General features: G+C 35.8%; 1 protein-coding gene across 1 annotated transcript in view; it reads left to right on the forward strand.

The window, feature by feature from the left end:
- LOC125857508 (malate dehydrogenase [NADP], chloroplastic) overlaps nucleotides 1-19,553 on the forward strand; it is a 1,084,261-nt gene that overhangs the window by 321,195 nt on the left and 743,513 nt on the right. The window lies entirely within an intron of this gene.

Here is a 19,553-nt window from a genome sequence, read left to right on the forward strand (position 1 = left end):
TATATAGAATGTTGACTATAAATTTTAAACTATAATTTTTTGTTATTGTAAAATTTAAAATTATATTGGTTGGCTATTTATCGACTTACATATTATAATGGATAATTTTGTATAGCGTAAAATTAAAATTGATAAGTTTTGTTATGCATAATATAAATGATAAAATAAAATATATATTAGAAAAAGACTATAATCTAATTAGTTAGAAGTGGTTATAATTTATTAAAACTATACACTTTTAACTCTATCAACATACTTTTATCTCATATTCAATTTTAATTTGTACTTCGATTTTAAGAAAATTATGTAACTTGTGTACATAATATTTAATTATACTCTAACTTACAATATTAAAGTTTTATCTTTTTAGGTTGTGATTTAATATTCATCATTGAGGCTTACTCACACATATACTCTTTTAATTTTTAAATTTCTCATCTTTTGACTAAAGGGTCTCCTCAAGAAGAAATACAAAATACTACTTATTGATATAAGATAGAGGACATGCATAATCAATTTTTTTTTTCATATACATAAATGTAGATTTTGAAGTAAAATGAAGGAAATAGTAGATCAATTGAAATATCTAAATGTTAATCCTCATAAAAGTGAGTAGATATACGAATGTGATAGGAATATTACTCAAGAAAGTCATTTTTCTGCTTAAGAGAAATATATTACGATATATAAAAAATATGATATAATAATATTGTGTGTATACACATTTACAAATATATTCACATTCACATATTTTGTAGTTCTAATAAGTATTAATCCTAACATACATTGGATACAAAAAGATTAATAATAGTAAGTGCTACTTTTCTCTGTCTTGCTTCTCTCTAAAAAGAAAAGAATGCATTAAATCTTAGAACTTTCTTACCCCTCTAACATAATCACATTTATAAAACTCTAATGGCTAAGCAGTTTTCATAATCTACTTACTCAAATGCCTTCATAAAATTATCATGAAAACTAAGGAGATCAAATTTTGAGAGAAATATTTTATTTGATGCAGAGAAAAAAATACAACATTACTATAAAAAGGCAATTTAGAACTAAGAAGAGAAATACTTTTTTAAAAAGCATATCAGCACAAAATAAAAGATGTTTATAGATAAAATTTGTCTTCCATCAAACTATAATAAAACAAAGAAGCATTAGTTAGAGAATATTCTTACAAAACAGAATAAGTAAATAATAATGAATCAAATAAAAATATATTACTTCAGTGAAATAACCATACAAATAAGAAAAAATTAGATGAAAAAGAGAGGAAACATTAAGAGAGATACTGAACAAAACAAATTAATAAGTGAGTTAGTAGGTACAGTTAATATCTTCTTAGAATAGTGAAGATATAAGAAATTTTAATTCTTAGATTAAAATGCAATCTAACTAAGAAAAATGATAGGATTATGATAATGCTAAGAAAAAAAACAAATCAAAGCCACACCCAAGCTTCAATGAAAATGAGGAGAAAAGAAAATAGAGGTGAAACAGTATTGGTTGTAAAAAAGGAAATTAGCCAATTTAATGACAAGAATGACAGAAAAGTGACTTTGAATCTAAATATATCATACCTGATCATGAGCTACGTTACAGGCTAAGAAAGTCCTATAGTGATCCTAATTTAACGGTTCGAGAGTTTAAGTATTGAATTTAAGGGCAAACCTATGGTATTGTTATGTACTGTATTGAATTTGATTGTAAGAGTGAGTGTATACCGAGTCCCTATATTTCAAATATATATTGATATATGCGTGAGGAATGAGACTTCTTTGTGGTAAGGGCACAAATTACACTGTCAAAAAGTCAATATCTTGGCGACTATTATTTGTGTATATGAATGAATTCATTGGTGTGTCTATCTCATGAATTGATCTACATGTGTTAGGTTGTTTTGAACCTAACGACTTTGTTGAATGATGAAAATGGAGGATAGAATGTTGAGAAAAGACCATGTGATTGCTTGAATCCTATATCTACTTTTGCATCATGTCATTTTTATGTTAGTAAGTCTCACTTGAGGACAAGCAACAATTTTAAGTTGAGGGTGTTGATGTACCACAAATTTATTGTACTTAAAATCTTCAAAATTGGAGTTTTGCATGTATCTTAGATATTTGATAGTAGATGTGACGGTATTTTTATCTATGCTTGCAGGAAAGTAGATTACGATAGTCTGAGGATGGAATTAGAGTGAAGTAGTAGGTTTTTGAAGACCTATGGGTCAACCTATGAGTCGTAGTCCATTCTATGAGCCGTAGGACTGACTCAAAAATGAAGGTTGAAGATTCTGGAGATTTTTTGGCTAAGTATAGGGTAAAGGAAGCAGACTACGAGCCGTAGGTCTGAGTCGTAGAAAGATTTATAAATAATGAGTTCCAGTACTTTGGACTACGAGCTGCCAGGATGGATAGTTCAATGGTCTACGAGCCGTAGATCAATTCCGTAGGAAGAGTCCAGATAGCCTTATTGAATTTATGTCTACCAGTTAGGTCTACGAGTCATAGCTTGACCTACGAACCATAGACCAACAACCGTAGATCTGACTGTTGAAGCCCAATTTTTATATGTTTTCTTTTCCTAGTTTATTTAGGATTATATGTCTATAAATAATCGTTTATTTCTCATTTTTGAGTTAGACAGTTCGCAATTTGAGTTTTTGGTTTGAGAATTGTTTTGGTAAACACTTGTCCATTTTAATTTTTGAATCATTTGCTTATAATACATCTTTTGTAAATCAATTCAAGATTTCGAAATTGAACTACTCTAATTGTAAGTTCATGATTTATTTTAACAAACTTGACATGAATTGTGATCACCCAAGCATGAGTAGCTAAATCCACAACTAGGGTTGTGGGAACCATGAGAAATTAACAAAGTAGACCTAATAATTATTAATTTTTGAATAGTTTTTATGCATGTATTGCTGATCTCTTTGCTTTGATTGCTTTTTAATTATGTCCAAGTTAGAACCCACCTTATTCCTACTTGCCCGACCGATGAAGTAACAAATGGGAAAAGAGATTAAAAAATGGAGATTTGATGACTACAAACTTCATCTAATAGCTTGAACCACCTTTGTAATAGCTAATCTGGGGTCAAGGATAAGGGTTAGTAAAGCACACACTCGTAGACCGACCAAAGTTGCATGGTGAAATTCCTTATTTGGATGACCAGCCACTTAGGAGATACCAAACTTACCGACTTTGCATATAAACACTAGACAAGCTTACTAATATAAAGTTTACTATGCTAAGGAATTGTTGGGAACATGTATGCCCTGGTTTCATCTTTTATTGATTCTACAAAACATTCAATCCTGCTTACTTGGTTACTTGTTACATAATTCAATCAATCAAGCTTTTGTTGTACTTTTTTTTTATCGAAATACATTGACTAAAAGTACAATTAGCAATCAATTGGGCTAAGTCTAGACCTCATTCATCGTGGGATCGGTCCTAACCTGTGTTAGGTTCTATATTTGAACAATGACCGCTTATACATCCTTAGGAAGGTATAATTTGGGGATATTAGTCATGCACTGGTCCGTGAATCAAACCCACAGAACTCAGAAATTGTGCCTTTTACGGGCACTTGCAGTGCCCATTAATGAGTATACGACCCTCATAACTTAGATCTCTTCTACTTATATGGACACCTTCACGGACCGTGAAGTGGTGTACAGTATGTGAAAGGCACTTGTAGACAACTTCTTTAGTTTTTAAGTTATGTTTAGTTTGATCTTTTTCTACTCTTCTAGTTCCTATACTATTTCATTTTGACCTATTCTAAGTGGGAATAATGTCACGTCCTAGACCGTCATTATTTGCACCCACACTAACCCTCTGGTGGGAGAACCATTAATACTAATTAGTTAACCAAGACTACGCAACTTAATCGAAAATTAAGGCATTTAAAGTTACGGAAGCAAATTTAAATGCTAAAAGAAAAATAGAGTTCCCATAAACTCCAAAGTCTAATCAAACAACTGCGTAAATAATGCCTAGGACTTGAAAGTCAATATACCAAAACTCTAACAAGGATCATAAGTCTAAGGAAATGGGTACAACCCAATTAAACATAGGAAAATCTAAAGTACTAGTCTAAGTCTGAAGATGTTGACATAAATGAAAAGAGAACTCATGGCAGCCCGGAAGAACTGGCTCACCCCTGTATTCAATTGATCACTGATTTTCTAAGAGAGATTTGTCAATAGCCGCCTAAAGATGCCCTGTACTCAACAAAGAAAGAGCAAGTGCAATATCAGTACACATCCACAATGTACTGGTAGGATCACGCGGCTATCCTAATAGGCGAAACATATATATAAGTCATTACAACATAATAAGCATGCATACACCGAGCATATACAATATCAATTATCACTTACAAACAACGTACAATTTCATAGTTCTCAAGATATACAGTTATGTCAAGTCAATGGTCCTCTCATGGAACCTACACCCAAACTGTTAGTGTACCGGTACGTGGTACCCGTTCCAAGTTAGTGTGTCGGACTGTGACACTCGTTCCAATGTTTATGCCGGTACGTGGAAACCGATCCCAGTTAGTTTGTCAGAACGTAACACCCGATCCATTCAACAAGCCACAATCATAATCACAATGTACATTCTCATAATCATACAATCAAGTCATGATTCATGGCATACAATTATTCAATCATCCTTATTTACGATTAGTGTGATCAATAATGCAACTTTCGCATACATACATGCATCATAATGAAGTAATTACAAATACATATCACACCAACATGAAATCACAACCATCACCTACCTCGAACAAAGCTTGAATCCCCTAAGAAACTTGATTCTTCCCTTTCCGAATTCTTTCTGCTTGTTCTTGGTCGACAAACAATCAATATAACACGAGAATCAATAAACGATGTCTAATTACCCATATTAAAATCAACACTATCAATCCTAGATCAATCCCAATATCCAAATTAGGGATTTTCCCCACCATCCAAACAGTTCCAAAACCCTTCCCTAACAATAATCACCCAAGAAACTAAGTTCTACGGATCGAAAAATGGATTCGAGAAGTGAAAACCTTACCTTTAGCCTCAAGAATGGTGGAAAACTATCAAGAAAATACCTGGAGTCGTTCCTTAGCTCTCAAAGTCGAAAAGTGCAGAATAAAACTTTTTGGAGTTTATTTCCGACTTAAGTCATGTCTGTCCCGCCAGAGCGGTCCTTACCCCGCCACATCGGCCCCGCCCTGACGGCATAAATCCCGCCATAGCGGCTTGCATGGAAACAAAGATCTAATTTAAGAGTTCCAAACCCCCATTACGCAACACACCTTCATCTTACGACACTCGAAAAATACCCGTTCACGCTAAGATCAATTTCGGGAGTTCTACTTGCCGAATTCGATTCCGTAAAGTCGTACGGGTTCCTTAACGTCTTACTCATGTGATCATGTAATCAAATTCATAATTAGATCTCCCATTTGTTACCAGATTTCCTTAGACCCCACTGACTCCGATTTCGTCCAAATCTGGACTAGATTGGGAAATTTTAAATTACTACCAAAAAGTTTTCCAGCCCAATTTTTTTTCCAGTTGGCTTTTCTATAATGACGGAAACCGGTCGTTACAAATAAGTAGTTCGTAAAATACCATTACTTCCCATTATCTCATAACTTCACCAAATTAAATTTCTTCTCTCTCTAGTCTCCTCTCAAGCAAGAACTAGGGTTCCAAGTTTCAAGTCACCATTTAAAGAATCAAGCCAAAATTTCTACTTCAGGTATGTAAAAATTTCTTCAATGAGTCCAAAAAAAACTCATAATTTCAAGTTTATGATTTTTACAAGATAGAATTTTCAATGGCCCTCATGTGTTTTCAATGTGAATCATTTTTCCTCATGATTTCACCTAAATTACATTGTTTTACTTATAAATTCCATGTTTTTAATGATTATTTCATGAACCCTAAATATGCAAGTATTTTCATGACTCATAATTATGCTATTTCAGATGCATATATCAGATTATCATTTTTTTTATGAATTAGATGCTTTTAGATAAAGTATCTTTGAGATTATTTTCACATATCATGATATATATGATGCTTTTAGATAAAGTATCCCTCATTATGATTTCAATTATTATGATTTAGGAGCTACTCAGTATGTATCAGTTATCAATATGATTTAGTAGTACATATTATTACTATTTCAAGATTTATATATGTTTCCATTGGGAGTATATTTAGCATCGAGTGGACTTTAGGATGAAGGTTTCTATTTAGTATATGTAACCCTTTAGTATCTATCCCTAAGTCCCAGAACTACATGCCACCATATGATTTATCTCAGATGGACATTAGCTAGTTGATCTACCTTAGCTCAGTTATTAGGTCCCTTATGATGGCAAGTATTAAACACTCTCTTTTCGGTATAGGAGTGGTACAATGAACTCTTAGTTGTAGATCACATGGTTTATGTCGATTATGAGTATCTCCCATAATATGATATGATTTTCAGATATTGCATGACCTTGTACTTATGTATTTTAGTTTTGTATGACTCAACTTCATGATGTTTTACAAATTTAGTATGGTCAGATATCATGTGTATTATGCATAATCCTCATACTCAGTACATTCAAAGTACTGACTGCATACTTTGAGTCTATATTGTTTTATAATATAGGTTTTGACGCTCATCATTAGACCTGCGGTTAGTACATATTTGATCAGCTAGCAAACGAGGTTGTGAGTCCTCATCTTTTCGAGGAAAACCTTTATGATTTTCTTCAGTATTTGTCTTTTAGTTCAGATTGTTAGAGCGAGTTAGGGGTTTATCCTAGACACTCATATTAGAAGAGGCTTTTCAGATAGTTAGTTAGATTCCACCATGTTATGTTGTCTTTTAGATATTGTGTCTATTTCAATATTACGGGTTTTATTCAGGTATTTCAGTTTTATCTTCCATGTATATGTTTCAGTTTTATTTTGATTTTGCTAATCTTAGTGTTATTTTATGCAGTAAGGTTATCTTAGAGTCACTTGTGGCTCTAAGTGAGTGTGTCGTTACAAGGGTGTAGGCTCGGGGCATGACAAGATAATAGTACATAATTATACATATTCCACTGCACCGATGGGAATTCCGTGCAAAAGTGTCCAACACTACTTGTGGCGCCGCTTCTATGTGATCCTTTCTAGTTTTACATGCACTTGCACCAATAGAATGTTGATGCACATTAAGCAGTGATACTTCACATTGTTCCTTCCCTTCTGGTCGGAATTGAGCCGACGAAACGTCTTTTCATTCCTACTAAATGTTGGTTCCTCACTAGTGTCATGCCCCGAGCTGACACCCTAGACATGGCCGACACTCGAGAACCATTATTGGTCCCTAAGGGAACCCTTGGCCTGGCTGACTCTTTAGCGGGAGACTTACTCAAACAATATGTGACTTGAATCAAAATTCAATCCTTTAAATTCGAAGTCAATACTCAACTAAAACGTCTAAAACTACTCAATGTAATAACATAATAGTTGTAAAACAGTTTAACAAGAGCTCTAAGGACATCTCAAATCTAACTATCTATGAAGCCTTTAATAGTAAGATAGGTGCGGGAAAAAGACCCACGACATCTCAAAGCTAATAAACTGAAAGTAAATGTGAAACCCGCTGGAATGGTAGGACTCTCACAAAAGTTATTTGAAGTGCAAAGTGATCTCGATGAAGCACTTTTTGATGATACTGAACACCTGTATCTGCATCATAGAAAGATGTAGGTCTAGTGACATCAATATATTAAATATACGAGTATGTAATACAACCGAAGCGAAACAACTGAAAGAAAGGACTATAGCAGATAAATATATGCTCAAGCTACATGTAGAGAAAAAAGGAACTAAATCATTTAAAACTTTACAAGTTCATACTCATTCTCTGAAACTCAACATAATAAGTGATATATTAAAAGTACGCTTAGCTTTATTTGGGAGATTTTCTAACTGAAAACCATCACTATGAACTACGTGATGATACATCATCTCTCCCATGCTGCTAATCTGTCTTATACCGTGTTGGGGTATAAAACCTCTCAACTAAGTGGATCCACTAAGCAATAAGGATTCATCTTAAAAGTATGATTCTTTACCCATGTTGGCAAACATGGTTTATGAGGATTTTGAGTTGTCTGAACTCATCCCCATATCGGTGCTCAACACTACTCCCAATAATATATATACTCATGCTCGAAGTTTAAAAACATTCTCTTTCTCAATTTTAGGTAATTACTCAAAAGATCCTTTAAAAAGAGATAATACTCTGAAATATCTCTAAACTCATAAACTCATTTAAAAATTATTTTTTCTCATTCTCAATGTAACAAAATGATAAATTTGGGTATCAATAGTTCCCTTAAACTTTACTCAAAGTGTCTCCTTAAAATTTTCTCAAAATCCCTCATTACTTTCTCAGAAAATCTATTTAATATAATTGTTCCGTTAAAAAGATTCTCAACAATAAATCAATAAATGCTAAAATAATATGGTTCATGCTAAAATATAGACATGAACAATTAACATCAAAGATCTCAATACAATGATAAATAACTTAGTACTTAGAAATTAAGAACTCATAACTCAACAATATGACTCGTCTCAAGAATACTCTAAATAAAGGATAAACCCCTAGATTTCTTTCTTACATTTTTGAAAGTAGATGTAGGGAATGAGGACGAACTAGTCCAACACTATGATAACCTTACATACCTAGAAGAACAAAGTTCTTTGGTGAAATCGTTGAAATTCGAAGAATGCTTGAAAATCCTAGTTTTCTCCTTTTGGAACCTTGCTCTAATTTTTCTAAGTGGTAAATAACGTTAAGACTGTTTTATCACTATTTAGAACCTTAATTAGGTTAAAAATGGTCATAGTTTAGGCTTAGAAGGGATGGGAAAAGTCTGAAACACCCTTCATTAAAACTGGACATACGGTGTGTAGAAGCTTCTACGGTCCGTACTGCTCAACCGTAGAATCACTTAATGGGGACTAAAAATTCACAATGCTTTTTACGGTTCATATCTACGGATCGTAGAATGTTCCACGGTCTGTTGATTCTCCCGTAGAACTCAACTCCTAGCTCAATTTTTCACCAAGTCTGCATCACTCTACATAACCCGTCTATGGCCCGTCATTCATCCTATAGTCCGTAGAACCCAAATGTAGACCTCAAATTTGAACTCCACAATTTGACCAAGTCTGAAACAACTCTACGAGCACTTCTTACAGCCTGTAGAACAATGTATGATCCGTCCTGCATAGTCGTGGACTTAACTTCAGAAACTCAAATTTCCTTGACTAAGCTTGGTTCCTACGGATCGTAGAACCCTCTGTAGTCCGTAGGTCGGTCCCGTCGAACCAGTATCTCAGTAGAATATTTAGCAACCTTTTTCTTTCCAAGTCCCGAGGTGTTACAATACATGTTGTCAATGTGTATGTTACCCATAAATCATTCACTTATAAAGTAAATTGACAATTTTGATACTCTCACACTAAGCTTCAATAGAACTTGATTATAATGCTAAGAAACTGTCCAATATATATGAATTTGTGGTGATTGATCAACCTAAGTATTAGAAGCATATAAAATTAGAGTAACTTACTCACTTTTCCTCTATCAAGTCCTACAGTTATTTTAAAATATTTGTGTTTAAACTTAAACATTGTAATTGGCTTACTTGTTAATTATTATTTTTGTGAACTTAAAAGTTTCAAATATAGCAAGAAAAGATATAATATTATTGAATCATTCAAATATATCCTACATCATGTGCTATTAAAAATTATGGAAAATTTAGATGAATATACTTTTAAAATACATTAAAAATAGGGGATATATAATTGCCACTGATATTGTTGGAACTATTTAGAAATATATATACTTCACTATTTCAATTAATGTATTTTAATTGAATTTACATGAAATTTCAAAAAATAAAATATTGGTTATGATCTTAAATTAAAAATGTGTGCATCATTTAAATCTTGTAATTTCAAACGTGTTAGGTAGAATGTTGGAATTGAAAAACTTCAAAAGAAAAAATTGGAAGAGACATTTTTTTTCTATATCAAATCAAAAAAGGAAAATAAGATACTTATTAATTTGAAATGAAAAGAGTAGTAAGTGTTTGGACATTAATATATCGTAACTATTTTTATTTGAAATTAATGGAGAGGGAGTTGAATTATTTTTTTTTTCAAAATTTGAAGGACAAAATCAACAACTTCTACATATAGCTTATTAATTAAGAGAGTTTATTCCAACGATAGTGAATACATGAGACGGAAGATGTTAAAATGTTTTTTTAAAATATATATTAAATAATTCAAATTCTTGATTGTTGAGGTTTTGATGTGTTCTTGAGATAATCATATGAGTTTTGGGTTGTTTTTGAGTGGATTCTTGTACATTAATGTTGGGTATTAGAATCTAAGTGATTGGGGTAGAAATCATTCGATTCTAGGTGAATTGGGGTTAGAAAATGAGTTAGAAAGTTTCTCAAGTTTTCTAGGAAAAGGGGTGGGGAGCTGTGACACTCAGTATGCCACGACTTTCCTTCTATAGTTTTGGCTCTTGGGCGCCGCGCCACTCAGTACACCATGACTTTACTTCTGTAGTTCAGGCTCTGGCGCCCTGCGCCACTCAGTACGCCAGGGTCACCAGGTCCTCTACCCTTTCCCACTTTTTTCCGTTTGAGTTCCCTTGAATTGTACCTATGTTTCCTAGTTGATTTTTACACTCTAATGTACGTCTAAACATCATGAGATCATCCATATACATGAATCATAACCTTGAATCCATAAATTCAAATTTAAGGAAAGTTAAGGGCCAAGTCTAGAAAGTTCTTAGAGTCTTTTTCAAAAGTCCTTTACAAATGTTTTAAACTTGTTTTAATACTTGATCATTGAGTTGAGTAAGAGTAAAAGTGACATTCATTTTCTTCAAAATATTATATGGGAACTAAGTATTCCCAAAAGAGTAAATGTTTTCACATTTAAACAAGAGAGGAAACACCGATTTCTAAGAGAGATTTTGAACTAGTTTTTGAGTAATAATCTCAAACCACAAAAAGAGTTATGTTTTTAAGCATATGCGCTAGTTACATTTTTGGAGTAGTATTGAGCACCGATGTGGGGACGAGTGAGCTCAGATAATTCAAAGTCTCCATAAACCGTGTAGCTAATATGGTTAGAAAAGAGTCATACTTTTTAGATGATTCCTTAATGCTTTTAGCATTGACTAGTGGATCCACTTCATAGTAGGTTCTATACCCCCGGCAAGGTACGGCCCTGGTAGCGTGAGGCAAGACACTGTATCATCACATAGCTCATAGTGATGGTTGTCGGTTAGAGAAACTCCCACAGAGATATTTTGTATTCTTATATACACATAGTTACTTGTATTTTCATATACAAACCAAGTTATTATTGTATTTTTCAATACGCTGATTTGATATCTACATGTTTTAAAGTTTTTCTTTATATTGCATTTTTATATTACGGCTTTATATTGAAATGAGTTGAGTTGAGACCAGGTAAGTTCCTTCAGTTCCCTTTACAAGCTTATGTCTTGTTAAGAATATCCCTCACATGCTCGTACATTCCATGTACTGATGCTATTTGGCCTTCTTTATGATGCATATATAGGTAACAAGGATTAACATCCAGCGCTTCATTGATTCAGTGAGCTTTAGAGTTGTTGGTGAGCCTCCTTGTCCCTTCTATCATTGTTTTGTCATTTTGGTTTTGTTAGGATGACCGAGGGTCTTATTCTGATATCCCTCTTAGTATTTAGAGGCTTCATAGATAGTTATACATTATTAGTTCATTAGTTTTGTTATAAGACTTGAGTTGCCTCTTTGGCCGGTTGAATGTTCCCTTTATAATATTCTAAGTTTATTTCATGAATTTATCTTTGTTGAGTAAAGTCTTCCGCTGAGTAGTAAGCTATGCCAAGGGTTCGCTTGGGGCCAACAATGGTTCTCGAGTGCCATTCTCACCCAGGGTGTAGGCTCGGGGCGTGACAAACTTGGTATCAGAGCACAGAGTTCAAGAGACTTAGGGAGTCTATGAAGCCGTGTCCGTAGGGTCCTAGTTATCGGTGTGAAGCGCGCCACATTTATAATTAGGAGGCTGTGACATTTAAGAACTGTCTCACTTCTTTCATACTCATTTCGTGCGATAGAGGTTTTCTCTAAAATGTTTCTTTTTATTCGTGCGTGCGCATATCTTTTAGATCATGCCTCCACGAAGAGCTGTCTGAGGTTGCCCTTCTAGGTAGAATGTCGAGGAACAAAGGGTACCTAATGCACCTGAAGTGCAACCCCAAGGAGAGGTCACCAATGCTGAGTTTCGGGAAGCTATCCGGATGTTGAGTGATCTTAGACGTATTTATATGCCTAAGTTGTTGATAATTGCCCATATTTTGATTGAATCAAAGAATGATTTTTAGTTATTAGCTTGATTTTCATGTAACTTGCAATTATTGTGCACTAACACACATGATTAGTTGTTTCAGGAACCTTTTAAAGAAGTTAGAGTTGATTTGGAGAAGAAGAAGCAAAGAAAAGAAGAAAATGGCTAAGGCAAAACCAACCAGTGGCTGGAGCACTGGTTGGCGCGGCACGCCACTGGTGGAACTTCAGAGAGGCTTCAGTGGCATACTGCACGGTGCGAGGTGCCAAGGGCCTGAATTCAGAAGGCACTCCCAAGAGCGCTGAGAGGGCTATGCGCGAAGGCCTCAACTTCTGACACACTTGCTTTGTGCTTTGCCAGGCGCGACACGCCAAGTTGGAAATTTCAGAGTTAAAGTACAGGCGCGATGAGAGGAACGACACCTCATGGAAATTCTGACTTTTCAGCTAAAACAAGATTAAGGACTCCTAGTTGAAGTAAACTTTGGTTTTAATTTTCCTAACATCTATAAATAGACCCCTAGGGCTAATTTGTAGGGAGTTCAATATTATTTTGGTGTGAAAGATCAAGTTTCATTGTTTGTAATAGGTTTCGATCTTCTAACTCTTCTATTTTCCAGAAATCGCATTAGCAATTGTGTTTTGTGGTTTTCTAATAGAATGAGTGGCTAAATTCCCTAGTTCTGGGGCAGTAGCTACTAATTAGTTGTTGATTATTTAAGGTTCTTGAATTAATTCTTGGCTGTCATTATAAGTTACTTCTATATTCTTGTTTTAGTGTTTCTTGACTGGCCATCTAGAGATAAACATATTGTCTAATCTTAAAATAGAGAGATGAGGGATTATATAGACCAGAGAATATAGAGAGCTCGATCAATCCATTAAGTTGAGGTGATTTGTGTTTAGGAGTGACGCCCGGACAAACAACTTGCTTGATTACGAAATAGGATGAAATATAAATGCTCGCCTGTTAGGCATGTTTATCCCCGCTCAACGATGTAGTTAGACAGCTATCTGGAGTAGGCGACTAGAGGTCGAGAGACTCGACTCATACAATTAACCCTGTAAACCAGTAACTTGACAATTAAAATTAGTTCTAAGCCGAGAATATGATACATGAGATTCATTGCATGCTGCAACCCTGGAATTTTATTTTACTTGCTTAAAACACCGTCTTAAAGTCGTTCATAGTTAGTTACTTTTAATTTACTGCATAATTAGAAATAATAGTCAACAACCATCACCATCTCTTTAAAAAGGTTACTTTTATTTTATTTGTAGAGTTAAGTGTTAAATATAAATTAATCATAAGTCCCTTGGGAACGATAACTCGTTTCTTTAAGAATCTATATTACTTGAGCGACCACGTACACTTGCTTGTATATTGGGGAGCAACAAGTTTTTGGCGCCGCTACCGGGGACTTAGAAATTGATTCATATTCAATTTTCTTAAGTCTACAATTAGAATATTCAGGTGTCAATTACTTGATCTTAGATTTTGATTGCAGGCACTTGACTTTCAAGTCTGGCTCGGAAAGGAGAACTTGTCTAACCAGACAACGAACCCGAAAGAGCTTTAGGCCTACGTAGGAAAATGGCTAATCGAGGATATCAAGGATAATTGGGGTTAGGTCTTCAGGTAAAAAATGAGGATACTAACCAAGACAACATGAATAACCTATAAAACTTGAATAACCAAAAGGTACCCCAGTCATACCAGTAAGACCAGTCCGTGACATGGCAGTCCCACTCATAGCTAATGTAGCATCTTGTATAAGAAAACCACCACCGGGGGTAGGTTTGAATTAAAACAGGGCATGTTACAACTCATCTATTCAAATGGACAATTTATCGGTCTCCCCCACGAGGATCTCCAAATCCACCTTAGGAACTTTATAGATATTAATGATACATACATCCTAAATGTAGTCTCATCGGACTATATGAGGCTGACGTTGTTCCCATATTCGTTGTTAGGAACCGCTAGACATTGGTTAAACCAAGAGCCACCAAACTCCATCACTACATGGGATTATCTAGCAAAGAAGTTCTTGAGTCGATTCTTTCCATCCAAGAAAACCACACGGTTGAGGAGTGAGATCTTAATCTTTAAGAAAAACCATGGGGAGGATATGTACCAAGCATGGGCTTATTTTAAACAAGTGTTGAATGCTTGCCCACAGTACATGCAAACTAATGAGGTACTTGCTCACGCGTTCTTTGAGGGTTTAGATTATAATGCACGCGTACTTCTTAATAGTGCAGCAGGTGGTCAAGCCCTAGCAAAAAACTATGAAGAGTTATTCGACTTACTCGATAGACTCTCAGAAGGAAACCCAGGGTATAAGGGGGAAATGCCTAGAACCACAACCCAAAGGGCCACGAGAATCTTAGATGTAGATCAAGCTACCGCCATAAATGCCAAATTGGATGCAATGCAACATAATATAGCTATGCATTTCAAACAAATGACCCTAAACCATGCACCGGTAAACGTTGTACAACATGCAACAAATTGGTGTGGGGTATGTGGTAGTGGAGCTCACAAAATTGAACTATGTGAGGTAAACTTGGATTCCGTAAACTATGTGGGTAATGCACAAAGATGTGGAGGTCAGCAAAGCTATGGTAATACTTACAACTCTAGTTGGAGGAACCATCCTAACTTCTCATGGGGTGGGAACCAAAACCAAAATCAAGCGCAAGGGGCTAACCAATATCGTTCACAAGGGGTTGGGTAGCAATACCAAAATCCTAACCAAGGTGCAAACCCTAGTGCACCAAAATGGGGGGGGGGGGATGACTAATGAGGAGCTACTCCAAAAGCTCATGGATGAAATAAGGACAAAATAAATGCTAGGATAGATAAGTAGGATGAGAACATCAGGAGCATCCAAATATTCCAAATGAGTTTAGAGAAATAAGTTGCGCAAGTAAGTACTAAAAGTGGGTTACAACTAGAGGAACTAGCTCCAAAGAAGAGAGTTACTGAGGCAGGTATTAAAGAAAAGAAAGTGGAAGAGGTAGTAAAGAACTCCAATGTTGAGACACCTGTTCCTCAAAGGAAAATACCCCTTCCGTTTTTACAAAGGCTCAGAAAGCAGAATGAAGACGAATGCTTCAGTAAGTTTCTCTCTCTCCTTAAACAAGTTCACATTAACCTGCATTTGGTTGACATATTGCAGGGTATCCCGAAGTATGCTAAATACGTAAAGGAGATAGGGGCTAACAAAAAGAGGCTCACAGAGTATGATACTGTTGTAGTTAGTGAGGAGTGCAACTCTAGAATTCAAAATAGACTACCCAAAAAGTTAAAAGATCCGGGTAGTTTACAATTGGGCAAAGTGTTCATGCCCGAGGGTTGTGTGATTTAAGGGCAAGTATAAATCTGATGCCCTTGTCGTTGTATAGAAATCTTGGGTTGGGTAGTCGAAAATGAACCACTGTCATTCTCCAACTCGCTGATAGATCCATTGCTAGGCCAGATGGGGTGGTAGAGGATGTGTTAGTTCAAGTAGGTTCCTTGATTTTACTGGTGGATTTTGTGGTCTTAGATTTTGAACCCGATTCTAAAGTTCCATTTATTTTAGGACGTCCGTTCTTGGCCATGGGGAGGGCATTGATTGATGTAGTAGCCGGACAATTAACTATGAGGGCACAAAATAAAGTTGAAGTGTTTGATGTCTACCGCGCTTTAAAATTGCCTTTTATCTATGAAAATTTGTCTGCTATTACAGTTATATATCACATAGTAGAATCGCAGTTTGCTGTGCCCGAAGATCCCTTAGAAAGAGTGTTAGTGGTCCATGAGGTGGATGGAGATATTGAGGCTCAAGAGATAGAGACATGTTTGAATCTAGCACTGGTAGAGATTCACAAGCGTAGAGTGGAGCCATTAGATCGTGAGTTAGGGCCTCCACCAAAATCACCAATAGAAGAAGCTCCCAAGCTTGAACTAAAACCCCTGCCTGCTCACCTAATGTATGCGTATTTGGATACTAACGAAACTTTTCCTGTTATACTTTCTGCAGAGTTGTCTGAAATACAAGTTGATGCGACATTGAGGGTTCTCAAGCGGAGAAAGAAAGGTATTGGATGGCAGATGGCTGATATTCATGGGAGTAGTCCGGCGTTATGTATGCACATAATCTACATGGAAGATGATCACAGACCAAGTGCACAACATCAACGTAGGCTAAATCCTTTGATGAAAGAAGTGGTGAGGAAGGAAGTAATAAAGTGGCTAGATGCTGGAACTGTGTACCAGATTTATGACAGTAAGTGGGTAAGTACTGTGCAGTGTGTTCCCAAGAAGAGAGGTATGACAATGATAAGGAACGAAAAAAATGAGCTGATTCCTATTAGAACAGTGACCAGATGGAAAATTTGTATGGATTACTGAAAACTAAATGATGCCACCCGAAAAGATCACTACCTGGTTCCCTTCATTGATCAGATGCTTGACCGACTAGCAGGAATGAGTACTATTATTTCTTAGATAGGTATTCCGGTTACAACCATATCTTAATTGCACCCGAGGATCAGGAAAAGACCACATTCACTTGTCCTTATAGTACATATGCTTTCAAACCCATGCCATTCAGACTTTGCAATGCACCGATGACTTTTCAAAGGTGTATGATGGCCATTTTTCATGATATGGTGGAAGACTTTGTAGTGGTGTTCATGGATGATATCTCTTTCTTCGGGAAGTTTTTTGAGGTATGTCTCTAGAATCTTGATAAGGTACTTGCTAGGTGTGAGGACACTAACTTAGTGCTAAACTGGGAAACGTGTCATTTTTTGGTTAGAGAGGGGATAATGTTGGGACATAAAGAGTCTTAGTTTGGTTTATAGGTTGATAAAGCCAAGGTAGAAGTTATTGAAAAATTTCCCCCTCCCATTTCTATAAAAAATGGGTGCGAAGTTTCTTTGGTCATACAGGTTTTTACCGGAGATTCATTAGGATTTGTCCAAGATAGCTAGACCTATGTGCAGTCTTTTGGAGAAGGAGGTGAAATTTGACTTTGATGAGATATGCTTGAAAGCTTTTGAGATGTTGAAGAGGAACTTAATTGAGGCTCCCATCTTAATTGCTCCTAATTGGGAATTACCATTTGAACTCATGTGTGATGCAAGCGACGTAGCAGTGGGTGCAGTGTTGGGACAAAGAAAAGACAAGGTGTTCCACTCGATCTATTATGCAAGCAAGACCCTCGATTCTGCTCAAGCTAATTACATAGTGACTGAGAAGGAGATGCTAGCTCTAGTGTTCGCCTTCGACAAGTTTAGATCGTATTTGGTAGGTACTAAGGTTATTGTTTTTACTGACCATGCAGCTATTAGGTACCTATTCAACAAGAAGGATGCTAAACCAAGGCTGATTCAGTGGATATTGCTTCTCCAAGAATTTGACCTTGATATTAAGGATAGGAAATGTACTGAGAATCAAATAGCTGATCATTTGTCTAGGTTGGAGGATTTTTCCCATGTGAATGAAGGTGAACAAATTCGGGAAGAGTTTCCAAATGAACAGTTGATGGCACTAGATATCTCTCAAGTACCATGGTATGATGACATTGTGAATTTGATAGTAAGTGGAGACTACCCTCTGGGTGCAACTACCCAATAAAAGAAAAAGCTCAATCATGATGCTAAGTTCTATATCTGGGATGAACTGTTCTTATTCAAGAAAGGTGTGGATCGGGTGGTGAGAAGTTAAATTCATGAGTATGAGGTTAAAAAAGTGCTTGAAAGTTGTCATACTAGCTCTTATGGAGGACACCATGGAGGAGAGCGCACGACGCATAAGGTACTACAATATGGTTTCTTTTGGCACTCGTTATTTAAAGATTTTATTGCTTTTGTTAAGGGTTGTGCTAAATGCCAAAGGTTGGGTACTATTTCAAGAAGACATGAGATGCCGCTAAGTAACATTTTGGAGGTGGAAAATTTTGATATGTAGGGCATTGACTTTATGGGTCCCTTCCCTCCATCTAATGGAAACCAATACATCCTTGTGGCTGTTGAATATGTAAGTAAATGGGTTGAGGCCGTTGCTCTTTTTTCGAATGATTCAAGGGTTATGATCAAGTTCATCAAGAAGCATATTTTCACTCGCTTTGGCACTCCAAAGGCAATCATAAGTGATGGAGGTAAGCATTTCATTAACCATCTAGTTAAAAATCTTCTTGCTAAGTATGATATTCGTCATAAGGTTGCTACAACTTACCATCCTCAAACGAGTGGCCAAGTGGAAGTTTTGAATAGGGAGGTGAAACAAATTCTATAGAAAACGGTGAATGCACAGAGGAAGGATTGGTCTGAGAAGTTAGATGATGCGTTGTGGGCATATAGGACTGCGTATAAGACACCCATAAGGACTTCTCCCTATCACATAGTGTTTGGTAAAGCATGTCATATTCCGGCGGAATCAGAACACCAAGCTTTTTGGGAGATTAAGAGATTAAATCTGGATCCCGATCTAGCCGGTAGGAAGAGAGTGAATCAAATATATGAGCTTGAGGATTTCAGGCTCCATGAGTATGAGAATGCCAAGCTCTATAAAGAAAACACAGAAAAGTGGCATGACAAGCACATAGTTCATCGTACTTTCACTTTGGGAGAAAAATGTACTACTCTTTAACTCTAGATTGAGGTTATTCCTCGGAAAACTGAGGTCTAAATGGAGTGGTACTTTCGAAGTGGTGAGAATGACACAACATGGGGTTGTTGAACTTAAAGGTGAAACTGGCTCTACGTTCTTAGTAAACGGGCAAAGAGTGAAATGCTACTTCGGAGAAGATTCGGATCGTGATCGGGAGGCTTTTTAGCTTAATGATGAATGATCCAAGCTGAGTCATGCCACGAAGTTAAATCAAGCGCTACACGGGAGGCAACTCGTGAATAATATGTAATAGATAGGTAGTTCATTTTTGAATTTTGTTTTTTTTTTGTTTTAGCATAGTTTCAATTCTTAGAATCTAGGAAGTATTTTTATTTATTAGTTTTTGCTAGATAGGATTTTTCATTATTTTAAACTTAGTTAGTAATAGTGAAAACAAAAAATTAAAAAAATCTGGAGC

The sequence above is a fragment of the Solanum stenotomum genome, chromosome 3, assembly GCF_019186545.1.
Source record: "Solanum stenotomum isolate F172 chromosome 3, ASM1918654v1, whole genome shotgun sequence".
NCBI classification, from domain to species: domain Eukaryota; kingdom Viridiplantae; phylum Streptophyta; class Magnoliopsida; order Solanales; family Solanaceae; genus Solanum; species Solanum stenotomum.